Genomic DNA, 23399 nt, shown 5'->3' with positions numbered 1-23399 from the left:
TAGCCCGCTTGCTTCGACGAGACTCAGGCTGCATGATCGGCACCCGCTACCTTATTTGGGTTTTGGGTTGCCAGGTTTTAGCCTATGACAAAATGGTTGAAATTGAAACTAAGTGATCGTGTATGTGTACGTTGTATTTCATACACAATCTGGCAACCTGAATGGATCAATGATTTTAAAATGAAGTTTGATGGCCATGCAAATTACGGGAGTTTTCCGGGAGAAATAACAAAACGGGAGGGTGCTGGGAGATGACCCTGAAATACGGGAGAAACCCAGGAAAAACGGGAGTGTTGACAGGTATGACACACACACATACAGACATACACACGCGCGCACACAGAGAGAGAGAGAGACACACACACACACACACACATACAGAGACATACACACACACACACGCACACACACCCACGCGTGCGCGCACACACACACACACACACACACACACACACACACACCATCTCCTCTCTGCAGGGCTGGGTCTAGCCTGACAACACATTGTGTAATTCTGATCCAAGGTCTTCTCACTAATCTGTTTGTCCAGCTGCGGGCCTCACTCTTGAGGGCTTCAACACGGCATAACTAGGGAGTCAACAGGGGCTCGTCGCGCTCAAAACATATTTTGTGCTTTTGTCTCTGGACTTTGAAGAATGCACATTTCCTATTTGAGGAAACGGATGTTCGAAACTGGCTTGCAAGGCCAAGGCCATAGTGACCACTATTCAAACTATGCCGTCTCATTACATTGAGGTACTGTTGATAAAAACTAATTGCAACATGTCTAGTCGAACAGACTAAATTATATATCTAATTAAAATTCCAACCTGACAGCTAAATAAGGCATCAAATGTATTGTTAAAGACATTACTGTAATATCATGTTAATTACTTGTTGATGATACATAGTTTTTAATGAGAACATCCTTGCCATTCCTACATTTCTTTTCTAGGTGTTTTTGGTTTTGAACTAATTGTAAATGTAATGATTATAAAAAAATACAATTATGTACCGGTAATAAATATTCCATACATTAAAGGTAAAAATCCAGTTTGACTGATTTTTCTACACACCACCTGTATTTCACCTGCCTTCTTTGAGTCCTCTGAGGTTGTTTTCTTTAAACAGTCTGGGGTAAAATGGGATTGTTACATTAATTTCTCTCTTATTGCACTTATATTGCCATAATATCTTTGGCATAACTTTCCTGTAGATACAATTATACAATCCATCAGAAGCTAAATTTAGCCACTGAAAGTACAGCCCTCTCTTCTCCAAGCTAAGCTAATGAGACACTTGTCTTCAATTAGACTCACACCAAACCTTTATTCACAGAGAAAGTAAATCTACCGGGAATTGACCTAAATAGTAGGCCTTCACTTGGCACTGACATTATGAATAAGCTGTTGAAGAGGCTTGCTACAGCCAGCAATACTGTGATTAACTCTATTAAAAAAGAGTACTTAAATCACCAAAGAAACATGGAAAACTGCCTTCAATAAAAATACAATGGCACCACACATACCACAAAGACAACATTTTTCATAAGCTGAGAAGCAAAGGTGACTAATAAGTGTAGTTTGTTAGCTTTAGAACTGGACAGCTTGAGAGTATGGCTAAATTGCTAGCCGATGTCATAAAACAGGACTAGCAGGCCATAGCCTATAATGGATAGGAGCTGTGCGGTCCACATGAGCACAAACCATCTCTGTGGATGAATATAACATCCCCTGAGTCACTTTCTGTGAAGAATACAGTATGTGAAACAACGATCATTTCTATAGGCATCCTTTAAGAACATTATACTCTGTAAGGTAAGACTACACAAACTTGAGGAGAACATGCACTTCACAACTGTTTGGCTGTACTGATCTTCAGCATCATGGTAACAACATACAGTCCCCTGATAGTTATTTATCAAGGCTGGAGAGGGCTTCTCAGAAACGCTATTTCATCTCTTCAGCGGCAACGAGACCCTTCTCTGAAGATGAGGCAACAGCGATCCTCTGAGGGGGTCTGTGTGGAGTGGAATCTCATAAATTGTTTTCTTATCCGATAGGCCCCAGCAGCGGAACCCTTGAGCCCAGTAGCTGCAGCATTCTACTGTAGCTGCATCTGCTGAAACTCACTGCAGGGACCCGTTGGGATAATAGCTTCCTCCACACTGCAAGCTGGAGGAAGGAGATGGGGAATCTTACAGGAAATTCAGGGTGGTGAATTGCTTCAATAACTCACCAGTGGAAACAAAGATGGAGGATCCTGATCTGTTTGGAAACCACTACAGACTTGGGCTACACATCTTGGGCACCCTGTTTTATTTTTAGATGTTTTGATTTGATTTGTAGATAAAAAAGGGAGACTTATTACAGAGTTATACCACTGCTTGGCTGAATTTCCTATTGAGATGCACATTTTAGAAGGTCAATTATTTTTAGCAGACGCTTTTATCCAAAACAGCAAGGACATAGACAACATCAGGAATCAAACCTGGGTCACCATGGCATGAATATAATGACTTTACATCACTACACCAATACAATAGAGTTCCAGCATTAGCATTAGCATTAGCGTACCTTATACGGTATACAACCCATCGTACACAGGGGTGTTGTCACTTTTAAAGAAGATATTTGTATAGTAATACTGCAGAAATGATTCAGTGATAACAACCCATAGGTTTAAGGGGTTTGTGTAGCTGTGGGTGTGTCTGTGTACATGTTCCTCTGAAACAGACTGCTCTCTGCACCACCTCTCCTTCCCTCCCTCTCTCCCTCCCTCTCTCTCCCTCCCTTTCTCTCTCCCTCACACCCAGCCATGGAAACCCAATCAAAGCAAGCGCTCCTTGTTTTCCTGTCAGTTCCTGTGGGAAATGGCCTCGTTAGTGTTGATTCCACAAGATGCCCAGATGTTTTAGGAAAATCCTTATCTCGACTGAGACGCAAGCCTTCATCATGAAAAACACTCATTCTCCCTGCCATTTCAGCACGCTAATGGGGGATTTTTTTTTTTTTTTGGGGGGGTTGGATTTTCCATTTTGTTGTTCACTCTATCTATCTATCTATCTATCTATCGGTCTATCTATCTATCTATCTATCTATCTATAATAGCAGGCAGACAACAAACAACAAGGTGAACCAGCTGCATATAACATTTCGGGCATGATATTACCTCTGTGCTCCCATCATAGCAACTGACATCCAGACTACCAGTTACTGTCTCCACTAGTGTCTAGCCTGTGCGGTGGTTTGGTTTTTCCATTTTGTTGTTCACTCTATCTATTATCTATATCTATAACAGCAGGCAGACAACTGAAGACATCGAATGAATGCCATACAAGGTGAACCAGCTGCGAATAACATAAAATAGCAGCTAAGTGAAGTTGGCCTCATGCAATGAGCACCAAGAAAAGGAATATTATGGGGCTGATTTGAGGCAGAAAATGAGTTCACTTGGGTCTCAGCGCACTCTACAAGCAGCTAATCTAGAAAAGTTCCTAGCGAGAAACCCGTAATGAAGAAGGTTCCGGCAGAGAATGAGAATCCACTTTGCTGGAGATGTAGCAGATCCGTGCGTAGCCGTACACAGAGCCTTATAGATAGAGAGTTGTGACAATGGGTGTTCAAAATTCGTTACGGTCACGTGGTTCATGTAAACTTCACCTGTTGAGGAGTACGGTCACAAATATGTGATCAGATGCAGCTGGGCCCCTGGGAGTACGATCACAAATATGTGATTAGAACGTTTTCAAAAAAGGTTCCATAACATGACGCAACAATTACCCTCAGGGACTTTTCTGCCATTAAAGGTCCAGTATGTAGGAAATAATGGAAAATAAACTGTAACCATTCCAAAAATGATCACCATATGTTGTCAGAGAGTGAGGAAACACGATGAATTGAAGTAATGGCTTATTTGACAACATTACTCTAACCTGTGAAACCCGTAAAACCCATGAAAAAAAATCAGTTACGGGGGGAATCTCTTGGAATTTTCGTTTATGTTTTGAGCGATTAATTCTAGAATAGCGTATTAATAATGGGCTAGCGTCCTCCTATTTGGGTTGCCAAATTAGCAAAGGCCAACTGTCAACAGCTGTCAGTTGTAGTCATGAGCGCCTATAAGAGGCAGGCAAATTTCCAAAATTAAAACAAGAAACAAATTAAGTGGACATCGGAGGAGCTTCCTGAGATGGTGGCGTCTTAGATCAACGAAAGAATATCAAGTCTGACGAGCTGGCCATATTTCTCCACAACAGGTAGCCTATGCTAAACTTCATCTGCATCGCTAACTTCAGCTACATATGTTACGTTGGTTAGAGAGGTATTTTTTGTTTTCACTGTTTCCGTAATGTGTAGCTGGGTCATGGTTGGAGAAACGTTAAAGCAGCTGCAGGTCAACTAACGTTAGCTAAGTCTTCATTACATCTGGCAACCCAGAAGAGGCTCGCGTCTGGTCGTCTTGAGAACGTTCACCAGTGTTTTGATTTTGGCCAACAGAACGTTCAGTAACAATCCTACAAATCGCACCTTTAAACAATTTTAAGAACACTGAAACTATAGAACGTTCGCGTAGAATTCTAGAAGGAGCCAGGACAAATAATTCACTCTCTGGGGAATGGCATTGTCTTAAAGAATTCACTCCTCAACAGGTTAAATATGTTCAATATCCCTAACGGAATGCATGTCTTCGGCAAAAATGACAAAATACGATGTTATATTAATAATGCAAATGAATGGCAAACTTTGAAATATAGTCTGAAATGAGATGTTATTATCATTGAGACAACAGGGGTATACAAAAAAATCTGATTGTAGCTTACAGCAGCTGACTATTTAGGTTAAGTTTATTACGTTGTGGACGGCCACAAAGCGTCTTCTGCCCCACCGCTGCGCGCGCATCTAGTTTTGTTGGTAAACGGGAAACCCGTGTATAAGTGTATCTAAATTATCGTTATATAAAAGAATTACCTTGTACAGTGACTCGAAAAGCTGTAAACAGTGTTTTAGAGAAACTGTAGAAACTGTAACACAGCTAGTCTATCAATTAACTTGTTTGAACAAGATGATTTTCACTTATAACAAGGTAAAAAAAAAACAAAAGCATATATTACCTTAATTTAAGGTTATTTACCACTTAAATCCAGCCTATAGATGAGCATTGCGCATAAGTTACAACTATGTTGTTGCAACTCCATTAACGCTAATGTTCCATTTTTTTCCCAACAATGGCGGCTAATGGAAGCCTCAAATAGTTCCCTGAAGTCAACAATTAACTGTTTGTCTATACTGACGAAACACACTGACGAAGGCCATCAGGCCGAAACGTTTGTTCGTTGACCCCTGTTGCTATATGGAATAAAAAAGCAAGAAAGAAAGATTTTTGGAGTGCGACCATTCTGTGATTTTCTGGAAGCATATTTACAGCCAACTTTGTACTTGAAGCAGTGAAGCTGAGTTTGTTGTTAACATTTTTGGTAAGGTACGGCCGTGCACTGCAAAAAATCCCAGAATTCTAGAATCTAAGTAATATAAATAACCTTAAATTAAGGGAATATATGCTTATTTTTCTATTATTTGCTTATAAGAAGACATTTTTACACTTGATTTAAGTTTTTTTTACCTTGTTATAAGTGAAAATCATCTTGTTCTATTGGCAAATCTTGCCAGATAATTTAGCTTATTGTAAGTAGTATTTCCACAAAACAAGAAACTTTCACTTGCAGGATTTGCAAAATAGAACAAGATTCAAGTCATTGTTATAAGCAAATAATAGAAAAATACATATATTCCCTTGATTTAAGGTTATTTATTACTTAGATTCTAAAATTCTGGGATTTTTTACAGTGTATAACCCTAATAATAGAGTAGGGGAAGGACAGAAGGAGAGAAAAGAAGAAGAGGCCAAGAGGGTTAAATATGATAGAATGAAAGATAGTGAGAGTCAACACTTTATCAAAGAAAAGAGACAGTTTGCTAAAAAAAAACAATCACAACATAAAATGCAAAGAGGAAAATATTGCAATGAAGAAAATATAGAACATCAAGAAGATTTAGAGAGAGCAGGTAAGAAAGACAGAGAAAGAGAGAACCTGTGATAAAGCGAGACAGAGAGAGAGCCAGGTGAGACATTACTTAGAGAGTGAGAGAGAAAAAGCAGGCGAGAGAGAGAGAGAATTTGGCCCACCAGGGCAGGCTGTCCATCAGTATCACCGTGATGGCTGCCAGTTGGCTTTGGCAGCAGGCGCGCTGTACGAGTCACCTTAATGAATCGCACTCAGACAGCTTGCTTTTCTGTGGGAGCTGAGGACTGCAGTTTAACGGGGAGGTATCAGTCAGCCCCATACAGCTGTCACACAGGAACTGCAATTAGTTTAATCCGTTTCTCACAGCGCCACTTTTCAGCAGGGATACAACTTTGTGTGTTGAGGGCCAGTTAAGACCCTGTTAAAAGTACTGTTGCACTTTAAACACTCTGCACTTAAACAAAGTGCAATCAGGTCTGTGTGTGTTTGTGAGTTTTTGTTTTGTTGTTGTTTTTGTTGTGTAATTTCTATTTCTGAGCATGAGTGTGATCTGTAAGTTAATTGGTGCTTTCATTTGCTAGCTAACGGACCGTTTTAAATGTGCATGGGTGCTTATTGCACAGTGTGACACCAAATTGACCTTTTAAATAATAAATGGCATTAGACACTTTCCTGTAAGACGGTGTTTTGTTTACCACAAGATGGTTTATTAAACATCATAGAGCCTAATGAAGTTGTCTGCATTATGCAGATGTAATTAACTCTGGGCTAAATGTCATCTTCAGTGCCCCCCCCCCTCTTCTGCACACACCACCATTACCTCCACCATCCCACCTGCTGAGCACTGAGTCCAGGGGATGATTCACACGTCCAGGCTAATTTGATGAGATGGAACCTTCGCAGAAGCAGATGTCTGCTCCCATGCTGAACTTCTACCCGCCCATCCACCCACCTACACACACATGCTCTCTCTCTCTCTCAGCGTGATGGGGCTGGTCGCGTGTTCAGCACTCATGTTTCCATATAATGGACAGGCGCAATTAACTCAAACAATTGAGGGAATGTCATTCTCTCTCTCTTTTCTCTTTTTCTCTCTCTCGCTCGGTCTTTTATCTCTCCCCCTCTCTCTTCCCCCCTCTCTTTATCTTCTCTCTCTCTCTCTCTCTCTCTCAACTTCACCCTATTCCCAGAACCCCACATCACAAAATGATTACTCACACTGTCAGCTGCCCTATATAAACGTTTAGGGGGATTCCACCATGGCTCTCCGGGTGCTAATGACTGGAATGATGAATAGAAATGCCAAAAAACAGATAATTGTAAAAGGTGCTTCAGTCCGTAAATTCAACTGCTAAGGGAGTCTATTATCAATGTTTAAAACACCTCTCTTTTCTTCAACAGCAAAGACTTTCACTTCTTATGTTGGAAAATGTACACCACAACTGTGCTCGCGCGCACACACACACACACACACACACACACACACACACACACACACACACACACACTTAAACATACACACATATACATACACACCACACACAAAGAGAGAAGAATGCTAAATTGGACATGATAGCTCTGGCTCCTCTTTAAAACATTGATAGGCTAGGTAAAAAATAGATCTTCCTTCAGATTGCCTTCACTCATTCCCTGGTCAAAATTGAACAAACAAACTGCTGTGCCCCCCTCCCCCTCTCATCACCACCACACAAATCACTATTTAAATTATGTATGTGTGAGCTTCTCTGACTGCAGGCCTATATTTAACACGAGCGGGCCGGGCACAGGTTCACAGGGTTTGTTTTGTTCTCGTTCGGTTACTGACTAATGGCTCTCTGCGGCCATCCCCTAACATTAAAAAATAAATAAAAAATAAACAGCGCATATGGATGACTAACAATGAGCCAGATGCTAAAGTTTAAATAGGGGCTCTTCAGGCAAAAATTGTGCTCATACATCATAACCAAAAGTCATTTTTATTATGCATTGGGTAACAGTCTGCCTGCCACTCTTGTGAAGACAGTTGACATTTGGCCAGTTGCCTATCAAAAACTCTGTTGGAGTGCTGGCACTGTGAGCTGCAGTTAATAAACAGCCTGTTATTATTCATAATATTTAGTCAGACCTTAACCTCTGATAATATATTTTCAAACTCAGGGAGAAAAGATTGGAAAAGACCATTTAGGCATGACTAAATTTGTTGCTGTAATTTGAACGACAATGAGAGTGCGTATCCATCTTACAGTAAATCAATTGTGTAGGACAATAGCACTGCAGCACTGATCCACTGAAACAAAATTGAATCAATCTGAATGTGAAATATTCCTGGTGACACAAACCTGTAGTTATCTGACCAGCTCTTTCACAGAATTTTGAAAAATGTGCACTAAGTGTTACGACGATATTACCTCTCAACTCACAAAGTGTATGTGTCATGCAAAACAGCTGTTACAGTTGCTGTTTGTATATCTTTACCTATGTGTGTGTGTGTGTGTGTGTGTGTGTGTGTGTGTGTTTGTGCTATTCCATATTCTGTTCCATATCAGCTGTGATAGGCAGTCTTGCTGTGTGGCGTAGGAAATGTTTTATGTACCCATGTGTGTGTCAAAGCTGTATCATCTCTGGAAATATTTGAATTATTTCTGTAAAAGAGAAAAATTTGATTGGTTGATTCAAATAAAGAATTTAAATATGTGTGCAATGCTGCCTAGTGAGGTCCTGTTGTCCAAAATACTCAATTCCTATTCACTATTGTGTACGGCATCTTAGATACGCTAACATTCTGCTTGGCCTTCATTCTGACTGCGCCACATTTGATCTTTCAAGTACACCAACTCAGCAGGCTACCTGGTCGGAGTCAATGCCACAGCACAATCTGACTGACTAGGCAGCTCGGAGAGGTTGCCTCGATCTTCTGTCCCATGTACTTGAACTTCTGCTATGAACTCCTGCCTGCTATTGACGTGGAGCTGATTAGTGAGTAGCCTGCAACAAAGTCCTATCAATCACGGGCATTGGTTCTGTCGCCAGCCTGACACCAAGCGCAAGATCCCCAGTTATTGCTTCACCTTTTGTCTGTGGAATGTATACGGCATTCATCAAGTTTCAAAGGGCCATCTCTGATGTTAAAATATAGAGCGCCATTTTGGGTTTTTCTCTTTATTCTTTAATCAGCCTAACAATACATCTGAAAGGCTTGCTTCAAAGGCACAGATAACAACTTCAATGTCGTGTCACTTCAGGGTTATGAGAAATCCTGGGGGCTCTAATTTCACACTGGCAAATGTGGAATGATACAACTCAGCTAACGCCTGGAATAATTGCGTTGTGCTGAGTGTCACAACCCCCGTCAAGTGCAAAGGGCATTTTTTAAATGAAATCAGAAAGATTTACAAATTAATTTCACAGAGTTCCCCCTTTTTCAAAGCAGTCCAAATAAACTGCTGTCACGCAGGGAAGAAAAGTATTCCTGAATCCTTCAGCCCAGGATGCTTTTTACGGAGTGCAATGGCTAACAGCATGCCAAGGCAATTTCAAAAAGCCTGCGGGCACTTCTTGGACGTGAGGCAACAGACAGTGCTGGTTAGAACAACAGGGCATCCAGCCCATAGTCCTTTGGGCAATTTAATTTCTCACACTGTCAACCTTTTTAAATACTGTTGGTTTCAAAAGTTATTCAGCTTGTAACTGTGAAGGAGGCCAAAGGAGGACAAATAATGCTTTCTGCAGCCTCCTTAGACTGGTTGCTATGTGTGTGAACGTGTTCAAAAAGACACAGAAGCTGTGGCAGTTCAGCCTTGCTGCACGGCACAGAAGGACTCCAGCAAAAGATTCTCAGTGAAAACTTAGTGAAACTTATCTGAAATGATAGCATTTCAACCACTCGGCCTGACTGCCTTATTCAGGCGCAGATGAATTTCAATGAAATCCAAATGGCAGAATACAGAATACAAATGAATAAAGAGCTAAATGCGAAGGGTTGGGGGGTGGGGGTTCATGCCGAATCAAGAAGGAATATGAATATAAATTGTCCTTTAAAACGGACTGTGAATGCAAATAAATGAGCAAACAGAAATATGGTTGAAATAACGTTTCATCAAATTGCCTGCGATGAGAACGAGCCACAAACACAGGTGATCCATCACGCCGGCTCCTCATTACCATATGAAAGACTCATTCTTTGATGCACAATATCACAAAATACTAGAGTGATTTAGAGCCCCCATAACTAAACGCAATGGTGTGACAACACCAATTGTCAACATATTATCCTCTCAAGGTTGTCAATCACATTTTCAACACTGCAAGTCTGAAATTGTTCAGCATATAAAAACACTGTAAGCTAAGTAAATACTGTTGACTAGCCTGTTGATATGCTGATATGAGTTGAGTAGCCTGCTGGTATGCTTTCTGTTGAGTTGAGTAGCCTGTTGGTATGCTTTCTGTTGAGTTGAGTAGCCTGTTGGTACATATGCTTTCTGTTGAGTTGAGTAGCCTGTTGGTATGCTTTCTGTTGAGTTGAGTAGCCTGTTGGTACATATGCTTTCTGTTGAGTTGACTAGCCTGTTGGTATGCTTTCTGTTGAGTTGAGTACTGTAGCCTGTTGGTATGCTTTCTGTTGAGTTGAGTAGCCTGTTGGTATGCAGAGTGCACACGCTGATTTGTCTCTAAATGGCTCTGTGAATGGAAGAGACATACAGGCTAGAGAAATTAAAACTGACAGCATATACTGAAGAAGAGAAATGAGAGCTGAAGATCCCATTAAAGCAAACTGAACGAAACAATTAGATCTCATCCAAGCTTACAAAAACAAATCGTGATGGTCTAAATGATGCCCATGAGCGAACACGTACACAGAAGAATGTTTTTTAATCCAAAATCCATCGTTACTTTTGAGGCTAACCAACCTCATCTAGCTCAGACAAGACAAACAACATTGGAATGATGAAAAACATCTATATCAGTGGCGGAAAGCGAAACTACTTAAAAGCCTATGAACAGCAGGAGTGAAGCCAGACAGGCCTTTCAGACAAAATCAGCACTCTTTGTATCACACATTTCACTATTAAAAACAGCCTCAAAGCACAGTACACTGTCACACATTTTGGTCATCAGTATTTGAAGCACACGTTATATCTTCCAATTGGGCCCATTTCAAGCCCCTCCACTGCCTATCACCCTTAAAGAGACCCTGAGAAATCGATGGACAACTACGGGAAGAAAAGCAATATATGTGTGGTATAAGTGTATTTATTCTTTTGATCCCACGAGGGAAATTTGGTCTCTGCATTTATCCCAATCCGTGAATTAGTGAAACTCTCACACTCAGCACACAGTGAGCTGCCTGCAACTAACAGCGGCGCTCGGTCGGGGTTTGAACCGGCAACCCTCCGGTTACAAGTCCGAAGCGCTAACCAGTAGGCCACGGCTGGCCAAAAAACTACTCATTGTCCCAGTGATGGAACTGCAGTCTGCTAAGAGCACAGAAGTTGTATCATTTTGTTTGTTTGCTTGTTTGTTTATTATTATTATTATTATTATTATTATTATTATTATTATTATTATTATTAATAAGTATACTGTTTATCTTCCTTTTCATCCTCACTTTCTGTTCTGTTGCTTTTATCCTTTTAAAGAAACTGAGCAGCAGGTTTTTATGCCAGGAGTTAAACTATCCACAAACTTGGTCAAATTCCTTGGTCATAAAACACACTTTTATCACCTGGAGTGTGTGTGTGTGTGTGTGTGTGTGCGCATGATGGGGGGATAAAGCACAAAGCAAGCTCTTTATGGACACCATCCATCAGAAGGCAAACTAATTCCAGGGTGCCACTAAATCAGGCTATAGCGAACGGTGTTAACCACAGATCCCACATGCTACACACGACGACACGTCACAATATCCACACTAACACACACACAAGGCAAGGCAAGTTTATTTATATAGCACATTTCATACACAGGGGTAATTCAATGTGCTTTACATAAACAAAAGCAAACAGTAATAGTACATAAAACAATAAAAGCCTAAAAGGGCAATAGTTTAAAAGTGTTTAAAATGTAAAGTACATAGAATAATGAAAAGATATACAAATCAACACAGAATGATTAAAAGACAAAAAAACAAATTTCACACACAAACACACACACACACGCCTGAACGCATGCCAGTTCTACTCATGTCTGTCGCGTCATGTCATGTTCCATCACATCAGCATTCATCCATAATTCAACGGCAGAAAGGATGATTCCTCCCTCGTGGCCCCTCTGGCTGCGACGCCAGGTGACTCATGAGGGCCCAGCGCTCAAAGCACGATGCTGGCTCTCAGTGCCGTACTGTCTACGGTCTGCATTTATCAAGGCTATCTGACAGTCCATCAAAGCAACCTGACCAGAGACATTTCTCTTTTTGTTTGAAGTGGTACAAAGTGGACCTGAAGCCATGTACAGTACAATAAAGAATACAGCCAGAATGGACCATCTTTAAAAGGTGTACTGTAACATTTCATCTGTCACTGGAAATGTATATACTATACTTGCACAACGGACCAAAAGGAGTCACATTAATTCCGTAACGCTGCCTGGATGAGAGCTGGCAGTGCCTTCTGTGTGCCCTCGGGCTGATAAGAACTCTGTGCCCCCCACCGTCCTGAATGCAACATGCACAGAGACTTCTTCCAGTCTCCCAAGACTCGACTGGGTCTCACTGGACACGGACAGGCAACCAATTAGCATGAACACCGCATGGGGGAGTGTGTGTGTGTGTGTTGGGGGGTGGGTGTAGACTGGCTCAGTCCATAAGTCTTCATCCAAGAGGTCCACAGAGAGCACCCCCAACCCCATGTCACCTCCACCTCACTTGTAGATGTCTGCATAATGGGACTGTCCCACTAACGTCTCTCACAGCATCCTGTGGGGAACTGAGATGACCACGACCTTAAACAAAACAAAAAAAGCATTATGAAAAAAATCTTTAAAAAAAACTAATTGAATGATTTCCCCGAGCACTGTCACCCACAAAAAAGTAGTTTAAAAATCCAATTTGAAAGACAAGTGTTGACATTAACACCCAGGCCATTTCAATCTCTTCTCCCTCTCGGGCACCGCTAGAGAGGGAAGCACTAGACTGCCGTCGCATTTCCTCCTGTGCACTTCCGATATTCATCACAAAGGACAGCGCCTGTTTGCTTCAGGATCTAATGAAAATGCCCTGATGGCTTATCCGTTCCTCCTTGACCTTGAAATCCTCTGTTTTTCGGGTCCCTTGGCAGTCGAGGGGCGTGGATGTTCTACTGACAAATGCTCCTGAATACCCAGGGCTTTATTTGCCGTTTCCCAGCGTACTGAGCGTGGTGGTAAAAATACACCACCTGCCTCAAAACAGGCCAAGCAAAGGGGGACAATATTTAGCCTAGAGGAAACCCTGTGAAACCCGACACCTTACTAAAAAGCAGACCTGTTTTCATTTGCAAACAGTGCTATGCAAATGACACCAATCCATGTCCCAGTGAATCAAAGGCAATGAAAAAAAAAATCAACAACCACCACAAAGCGTAGGTGTTCCCCACATGTAAATAACGCTCTATTAGTCCTTTCTGTGAAAGCACTGGCATAAAAGAGAAGGGAAGAACTGAATGTTTACATTATTGATCACTGTGCAACAAATGCAACATCAAGAGGTATTGAGTGTTAATGACACATTAACACTGTGATGGATAGTCAATCTAATCAATTGCTCTCAAATTTGATCCTGGTCCTTCTACATCCTTGTGAGTAAATACATTGAACTTAACATTGTGGGACAGTGTGCATTGAACTTAACATTGTGGGACACTGTGGGACAGTGGAACACTGGGAGAGGATGTGACAACACATGAGAGACATAAGGGAGAGACAAGAACAATAGGAGGAGGGAAAGAAAGAAAGAGAGAGAGAGAGAGAGAGAGGGAGAGAGAGGACAAAAGAGAGAGAAAGGGAACATGAACAACAAAGGAAAGGGGAGCATTCTTCCATATCAAAACACAAACGATTTTGTCCACACTGGAAAGCCCCCCAAGGGCCAGTGGACACCTGCACAGGCATGGAGGTATCACTGGCCATCAATAACGCAGCATGCTCCAGCCCCAGTCCAGCAGCCAGTGGACACAAACACGGGACCCCCTGCCGTGTCCATTTCACCAGCACACGCCAGAGGAGGAGACAGAGGCAGCAGATGCTATTAGATGCTAAGATTAGGTCAGGGAGCACAGCAGGGACCACTGGCTCGGTCACCAGCAAGGACACACACACACACATAAGGCATGTGTGATCTGGGCACGCACACACACACACACACATACACACAAGCACGCACACTTGTACGCAGGCACGCACACAGGCACACAGACACACACACACACACACACACTGAAACACACATACATACACACACACACACATGGTCAGCACAAAGTCTATTGAAATGCATACAAAGCAGTCAGGTCAGGTCTTTAAGTTCATGTTCAGCTGCAGCATTGAATATGCAAGAGTATGACATGGCATAGGCAGGAGCACCTTTAAGGTCATGACACTGATCGGACTACGAGTGAATGGATGGACATGATATATGTGACGATTGCGCCTTTTCTGTCTTAATCTGTTTAAGTCAGCGGAAAGTCGTGTCTCCGTCAGACACATCTCTCCTGCAGACTGTCGGAAGCCATTATGTTTAATAATAGAGGATATAGCTGTTTAGAATCTCTGTGCCTCCTGAGAGCCCGTAGCCTTCACAACTGATGGAGAGAGGGAGGGGGCAGGAGAGGAGAGCATGGTCATTCAAACGGAAACATCATCTGTGATGTCCAGGTAAGAGGCATCCATTTATTGTAGAATAATGACTGTAGTAGTCTATTTTTGACTGGACTGTATTTAAATGTGTGATTTTGTATGGCATATTGTAATGTGTAATTATACATGTACTATAGTGCAATATATAATTGTCACTGTGTAATTGTGTATATGATTTCAATATCATAGGATTCTATAAAAATAATGGCTACAACTATGCAGGTGTAGCATTTGTGTTCTGCAGTACTGTAATATGCCTCTGCATGAAATCTTTTTTTTATTGTGTGAACATTGTTCAATGGTTGTGGCACACTGAAAAAAAGCACATCTCTCCCAACCACTCCTAAACATAGATGACCAAGTCAAATGGACAGAATTGCTATGATAGACGGTCACGACCTTTCAATGATTTTTTTTATTCTTCCATTAATCACAGATCCCAAGAGATTGCCGTTACATGAAATCCCTCATCGAAGCAATGGAGGATCTGTTCTCTGGATGGCGCAGTCAAGTGTCTTTTACTATTTTCATTCACAAAGACAGACTTCCATCCGGACGTTTCTTCATTAGGAAAATATGGCTCATGAATCATTTATTACAGACAGCCTGCTTAGAATTTTCTCATTAAGGTTTTTTTTGGCTCGACAGATGTGGTCTTAATGAATGGTCTGGATTTGAGTGTTGCTTTCTTCAAAGAGCTGGCGAAAGAGAATGAAGATTCCTTTTCGAGGATGAGAGCATTTTCAGCGGTTCACCTGTTATCATCCTTATTTTCCCAACGTTTCCCGTCAATAATTCAGAGGTACACACGCCCATGAAGTCTATGATTGCAGTCAATATCGAGGCCGCAGGCTCCGGTGCAGACAGTGAAAATGGGGCATGTAAACCCAAGCAATGACCCGACCATTTCGACAAGCCCAGGGGCAACACTGACATCTGCAATTCCCTAAAGACTTGCAAGTTCAGCCCATTTCTTTATTTGCAAACCAAACATGATCGCAGACATCAAAAAGAAGCATGGGGAAGTTTGCTCTAGTCAGAATCTGACTTTCAAAGTAAAAAAAAAAAAACATAGGTTTTCTACAGACTCTGTTTTCATGTACACAGATATCGCTCAACATGACATTCAGTTTTATAAGAACAGAGCAAGATAGTATCAGTGCCCTTGGACTATTTAAAAAACACATGGCATTTTATTTAGATTATTATACATAATGTAGCTTTTCCTCCTAAATGTTATTTTAATCAACAGTCTTTCAGAATCATCAGAAGAATCTCTCTCAAGAAGAGGCAAGGTTTTTTCTGCATGTAAGACGAAGAGGGAAGAAAATAGCACACTCAATTAAAAGAACCAGACACCAGTGAGTCATGTAAGGAAAATAGCTGAAAATAGTCTGCCCTGCTCTCTACCTCTGACCTATAACAAATTGCCCCAACGCAAGACAATAATACTGGGGGAAACGTGTTCTGGGGTGGGGTCTGGCCATAGTAAAAGGAAAGGCGTATTTCTGCAGGCTACTTTTTCAGCAGAAGCTGCGCGCGGGTAAAACCTCCTGTGATCGGGTGCACAAGTGCACCGGAGGAGAGAAATATTAATCAGTATTTCAAACAGACGGCACACAAAGGCCACGGTCACTTGAAAAAACACTGTGACCTGACCGATGCTGCGATTCACGGGAGGGAGGGCAGATAAAACAAGCTATCTTCAAACACCAAGCCGGCGCATCAGAACGGTGGCAATTTTCAAAGCAACTTGCTTGAATGACACACTGCCAATATGAATCTACATGAATAGGGATTTTAACATGTCACCCGCCAATCAAGAGACAAAAATGCATGATCATTGTTATCAATTACAACATTTGCAACAAATGCGAACAGTTCAATAATACGCGTTGGATATATTTACCATTAGTGATCCATCTGGAAATCAGTCTCCAGTCAAGACTGGATGAGGTCCGTATTAACGTTAAGGTTAAACTTAGAGATTTGGAGAGTGTGTGGACCGGAGATGTGTAAATGTGTGGCGCAACTTCCAAACAAAACGATGGCATGCCGCGTTTTCGGTTTCAGAGAGTTCACTGGAGATTTCCAGTGAGTAAACTCTGAAAATTGCACTTCAATATTACAAAGTAAGATTGCAGCATATGTAGCCTACTTGAAAATTCCTAGCAAACGTGTAATGTAGCTATGCACGGGATACTCAAATAAACGTGCCAGAATGTCTTACCTTAAATTCACCGAAGATGTTGATCTTCTATGTATACACTCGAGAATGGACGAATACACAAGAATTAACTATAACCACATGCAAATTACCTACGAGAAGTCAAAATGCAAAAAATCTTGCACTCTGTTGAGGACAAAAGGCGCAGAAGAGCACGCGTATCGCTGCGTATCGTTGCGTATCGCTCTTTACAAGTACATGGACCACACCACTCCTCAGCCACGACTAGATGAGGAGGGAGCACCTCCTACCTCTTATCTAAGCGCGAGTTAGCGAATTGACATCAGTGAGGATCGTACTTTATCGTGGGCAAAGACAACCTTTGGGCGGGTTGACTGCTAGTACTTTGGGACACACGTGGTGTGCAAAAGATATCGAATACTGAAGACTTACATTATATGAAATAGGTTACGTATTTGCAGAGCTGGAATTCCGCACGGATTTACTAAATATTTACCACCACCCTGATACCTGAGTAGTTATGAACTGTAATTTATGTACATTATTTCAGGATTAGACATTAGATATGTTCTCTACATGTTAGTCAGTGTTAGGGTTTGTGCATTAAGTTTCAGTGGAACATGGCAATATGATTCAAACAGAGCTGACTAAACATGCAGAGGAATGGGAATTTTGCTAGGATGCAGCTTGGCACAGCTATATGATACATGTTTCCCATTCTCTCTCTCTCTCTCTCTCTGCCTCTCTCTGTGTAGTCACCCCAGGCTTGTTTCTTTCCTGTCATTTCACAAATAAATGACTAGTGAATGTCTCATTTCCACACTGGCAGGTTATTACAGTGGTGCCTCTGATTGCAGACATCATTACATTATCTCTTCTAGGAGACCTTCCCGTATGGTAATGTGACTGGTGGTGGCCATCGAGGAGTGGAGGCGGTGGACGCACCCACTACACTGAGGTACTCTTGTTGCCCAGCCAAATGGCGCAGCACTGACAATTAAATATTGTAGCCATTACGCTAGGGTGGTGATTGCCGAGTCAGTGAGCATGGTTAACACTATTACTTCATAAACCAGAGTTAATTAGTCTGGACATTATTAAAAACATGAAACAAACATGAAACAACACAAAGTCAGTTTTGTGCACAAGGCATCTATTCTTTCTCTCTCATCTCCTAATCACGTCCTGTACCACAGTAAGCAGTATTTGCTGCCTTGATTGCTTATGTAAAATGTAACCACTTGTCTCTGCATATGAATAGAACATGCCCTAATCATACTCACAATGGTTCTTTCAGAAGTGAGCATGCAGATCAATGACACCAGCAGGCAACTGTATTCATTAGTGCAGTCTCAAGGCAGCATCTCTGTAATTTCGTCTCCTTGTTTGCAAGCCAGCAAGGCTCATACAGTACATTGCTCTTTATGCATTTACAAAGACACGGCTCCTAACAAAAACAGCTTTTATCATAGGCAAGCATGGTGTATTTCAAGCCCATGCCTACACAGTCTTTTCTATGAACACATTCCCTTTGCTCTTGACATAAACATCCCTTCCATCAATGCTATTCTGTGTTTCAAGTTAATGTCTACACATTGAGACACGATTCTTAACAGTACACTTCCATCACCGCTAGTATTGTGTGACAAGCCCATGCTCATACTCTACGCTGTATGAACAACATACACTTCGTGAGACACCAGTTTTGATACCCCTGAGCACTTATGTTTCAAGCCTACGCCATGCTCAGCCTGTCCCTGCAGTCAGTGTGCAACCCATGGGAAGCTCTATATGGCAATCGGCAGGCAGGCAGACATCTGACACACTGTACCGCATTCCAATGCTTGAAAGAGAGAGAGGGAGAGCGAGAGAAAGAGAGAGAGAGACTGGAAAGAGATGCTCGTGGGCTGAAGTGAGCTCAGTAGCCTACACTGTACCATAATTACAAGCTCTTCCCCAACCCTAATTTCCCTGGAAAATAGAAAACATGGCAGTGAGAGTTTCTGACTGCATTTTGTGGTGGTGTGGCATATCATTTTCATTAATGAAAGACTCCAGAAAGGGGCTGATTGCTCGGTTAGGTTCCAAGGCCAAGTATTAGGCCCCCTGTTTGATTGCTGAGACATGGTCATGAGTTTTGCTGGGAAACTGGGTGCAGAACAATCGGCAGACTTGATAAAACCCAAAGTTGGTGAAGATGAATGAGGATAGTCATATCAGGGCTATTTTCCTCTTCTGCTTGAAGCCACTCTTACGTAAGGCTCTCTTAGCCAGCGTCTCTCTGCGTCCTGAGCATTAATTGCCTTTGAATCATGCTTTTCGTCCGACTTCAGCATGCCAAGCAAAACCACACTCTTAAATTGCATCCTTCATGGCACGTCCTGCATGAAAAAGTTTAAAACGCATTAAAACCCCACGATAAAACCACATGATGTTAGCAGCTACTCTCAGACACTGGAGAGATTCATTTTGATTTACAGAGTGCAATGCATGTAAATCTGAGAAAAATCACTGCCATACTTTTTCTTCTTGGCTTCATGATAGGGATATGGATATGGGAAATACTAAGCAAAGCCAAGATAAAATGTAAATGGCATTAAAAAGGTTGATTACTGTAGGCCCTCTGTGTCATAATTTAAACCTGCTCCAGAAGCAGTCTGTGTTTCAGGAAGGGGTTGATGGAGCGAAAAAAAAAGCCAAGAGGCTTCATTCTCCAAGGCTGCAGCCGCCCTGTTCCCTGCCAGCGCCTTGGCTAGGAAAGAAAGGATTGCCGCTGCTGCACTTATGCATATTTCATTGTGGGGAGCGTCTTTTATGTCCCAAGTTAACCTAGTTGAAGGTCTGTACTACCAGAGGTGGCAAAGGGATGTCAGTGGCTGGTGTTCCTCAGAAACAAGCTTAAATATTCATTCACTTCAGATATCCTTTTTTGAACAACAAAAAACACTTCACCTTCCCTCACCGAAAAACAAAAAAGGAAATCCATGAAACACCTTTGACGTGAAAAATACAAACCACTAAGGGACCGATTGTACACTGATGCTCCACCATCAGTCCCACACAACACACTGAAGAAAAAACCCCGTACTATGCCACAGAAAACTATGTACCGCCTGCTGCACACTATGCGTTATTCAAAGCCAGAGAGATATAATGCATGAAATGGTTTCTGCTGCACCAAATGGTCTTTTCAGCTCTGTCTGAATGTATTTGCCGTATTTGTGTGGCATTCAGTGGCTCTCCACTAGCCTAATGGGTCAGGCCTATCTTGTTCCGCTCACGGATGTCCTGTGAATCCTCTAACAGCACCACGCCTGGCCTTGTCAGAAGGCATCAGCCCGTCACCATGCGACAGCAAAAAGAAATAGGCCAATGTTACACAGACTTGAGGCTGTGAAGGGCTTCACCAAGACATAGTGGTAAGTCGGGGCACAAAAGAAGAAAATGATGGAACAGAATCGGATTTGCGCATGTCGACAGTGGATCTGGCAGATGCGGTGGCCGGATCAATGAAACCCCGAGGACTGCCGCCTGCCCGCCCGCCAGCGGTAGAAAGAACCAGTAGGTGGATGTGACTGAGCCTTACTGTGGGGAAGACAGAGAGGAGGAAATCCATTACATCTCTCCTGAGCACACGCCAGCAGTGCTCCACGCCAGGAGCATCCATTAGCCTGATGAGCAGACGTGGGAGTGTGTGAGGGCCAGGGGTGGACACGACCGACTGGTCTCCATCACGAGGGAATACAGTATGTGGAGCACTTGATGATGTCCTTTTAGTCCATAACAGCCTTCATGAGATGATACAGTAGACCCAGTGAGGAAGTGGAACAAACCTATTTCTACTCCACGTCTCTAATTGCAGTTTCTCTGTTCCTGAAAACAGAGTTATGCACGTCAGCAAAGAAAGCAAAAATAGTAAAAGCAAAAAGATAAAATAGTATTTGGGTCCTCAGCAGCCACAAAAGTTTTCTTTGAAAATAATTGCATACTTAACTCCCCCCCACCCCCATATTTGCACCATGAAAGCCATGTCCCTCCCCAGGACCCACAAGCTCAGTGAGCGTCATCTCAACACCTCAGCATTATGCACTCGATGAGGAGTTGTGGCAATCATGCCAAATATTAGCTTCCTGGTGATGAAATCAGATAAACATAATGCAATCCAATGGCCCAGTTGATAAGCACCAGGCACTAGGCCTACCTATTAAAATGGTTTACTATAGCAGGGCAGTGGAGCTGGATATTGGCTGATCCAGACGCTTGCTCTCTGTGCCCAGTTGTGGTTGCAGTAAATGTGTGCATGGCTTGTGGCGGGTCAATAAAGACCAAACTCATGCCCTGGTCAGGCGAATCTGTGTTGGGTCGGGAGTTCCCCTTGTGCAGATCGGCTCCACTTTACCCAAACACACCACTGATTGGCACTAATGTCCTTCAGCTGACGGTGCCTCCCTAGCTGCTGCTCTGCTGATCTGAAAGTGTGTGTGTGCGTGTGTGTGTGTGTGTGTGTGTGTGTGTGTGTGTGCGTGCGTGTGTGTGTGACAGCCAAAGTCGGTAGGACCTCAAGTCTTGTCCCCCTGTGGCCACTCCAGCCCAGAAAAAAATCACAGTAAATCCCCCACTCTTATTGATTGTCAGGGGCTCAGTGGGGAACATGAAAGAAATACCACCACCACCCTCTCCTACCCCCCCCCCCCCAGAGGGGTATGCTCAGGCTGGAGAAACCCTCTTGAATATCAACTGTGTTTCAATGAGAAGGAGGCATCTTCTGCTTATCCCCCCACACACACACAGCCTCTTTAACCTAGTGCAGCCAGCCCACTGAGAGAGGAAGAGAGAAAGAGAGAGAAAGAAATAGACAGAGAGAGAGAGAAAGAAACAGGGCAAGAGAGAGAGAGAGGGGGTAGAAAGAGTGGCACAGTGTGCATTCATGGTGACTCACAGGCCTTAATGATGGTCTTAAACACACATGATGTTTTTTTTCTCTCGCCCCATGACTCAGTAGTAAATTGGCTCTAAAGGGGGAGAGGAAGTCAAAGCCAGAGCCGAAAGTTGGACGCACAAATACACCCAAAAAGGCACAACCTTCCATTGATGCTCTAAATCGGTTCTGGAGTCGAGGACTGCGGAACGCGGATCGTCACCTTGCTCCGCCGCAGCATCCTGTGATTACCAGGAAATAATCACACGTTTGGGGAAAGAGGTGGAGAGCAGCCTGTCATTGGACCTTCATTTTACCCTGCCTAAAAACACAGCCCAGGCACTTAGCGGTGCATCCCACTAATGCTACAGAAAACGAGGAAAGGAGGAATGGAATGGCAAAGAAAACAGGGAAAATATTCCCCTTCTGGTCAACGGGTTTCTTCCAGGCAGTTCCCACATATGCTCTCCATCCACGTGACCCAAGCTACTGTATTCTGGAGCCGAGGTGTAAACATAGCCACATGTATTTTTCATGAGCCGATTCTATGACCCCTGAATGGCTAATGCATTAACAAATGTCGTGGTTCTTTCACAGTTGGGAATTGGAATTGGGAGTTGTGTCTGTGCCACCGTTCAATCAAAAGATCTTAACAACTGGACAGGCAGCAAGTCACAGATTGAGCCAGGCCATGAGACATCCAAGCTACAAGGATGGAGGAAGGTCGCTGGTTCCCTCTCCATACGTTTGCAGCCACAGACTGATTGCACAGGGCCCAAAGTGACAGTGGTAGAACAGGAAACTGTCGGCCCATTTGTGCCTCATGGTTAACATAAATAGATTCTGATTCTCATCTCATTTACAGACCTGGTAGATAAAATGCAAAAAAGGTTTCTTAGATGAATTCATTAGTCTGACAGCATGTTAATTATTTAGATGTGCAGCTGAGTCTTGTGTGTCTACACTGTATTGTATAAAGGGCTGTGCTGTTAAGTCATGCTGTATCTGAGAGGATCAATCCACTAAGACTTGAGTAAACATGGAAATCCAGAAATCAAGAGAGGATAGGAGAGGATGTTCTGTACACGTTGTGTGATTTAGATATGATTCTACTCGCTGTGGCTCTGAATAGTGAGGACACACTGTCCCCCATAAATGTTAAAATAACATAAATTATTTACACACACACACGAGAGAGATAGATAGAGAGAGAGAGAGAGATAGAGAGGGATAAAAAAGAATGAAAGATGCTTGTCCAGAGACAAGGAATACCACTGCATAATATGACATTAACAAATAAGTAGCCTAATGGCAAAGTTCCCAAAACCCTCAACCAAAGCAAATCATTACAGTAATTTCATGCCCACTGGCTCGCACATGTTCAGATCCATCATCCCTCTGGCTAAAATGCTGATTATGCTAACATGTACAGTATACAAAGAGGA

General features: G+C 42.6%; 1 protein-coding gene across 1 annotated transcript in view; it reads right to left on the bottom strand.

The window, feature by feature from the left end:
- The window catches only part of rap1gapa (RAP1 GTPase activating protein a), a 106252-nt gene extending 88932 nt beyond the window's left edge, over nt 1–17320 (bottom strand). The window contains exon 1 of the mRNA XM_048240438.1: nt 17079–17320. The gene's annotated coding sequence lies outside the window, so the exon portion shown is untranslated. The remainder of the gene's footprint in view (nt 1–17078) is intronic.
- Nucleotides 17321–23399: the final 6079 nt, after the last annotated feature.

Source organism: Alosa alosa, chromosome 4, assembly GCF_017589495.1.
Source record: "Alosa alosa isolate M-15738 ecotype Scorff River chromosome 4, AALO_Geno_1.1, whole genome shotgun sequence".
In the NCBI taxonomy this organism is placed as follows: domain Eukaryota; kingdom Metazoa; phylum Chordata; class Actinopteri; order Clupeiformes; family Clupeidae; genus Alosa; species Alosa alosa.
Note: the sequence above shows the minus strand (reverse complement) of the source record. Positions and strands in the feature narration are given on the sequence as shown.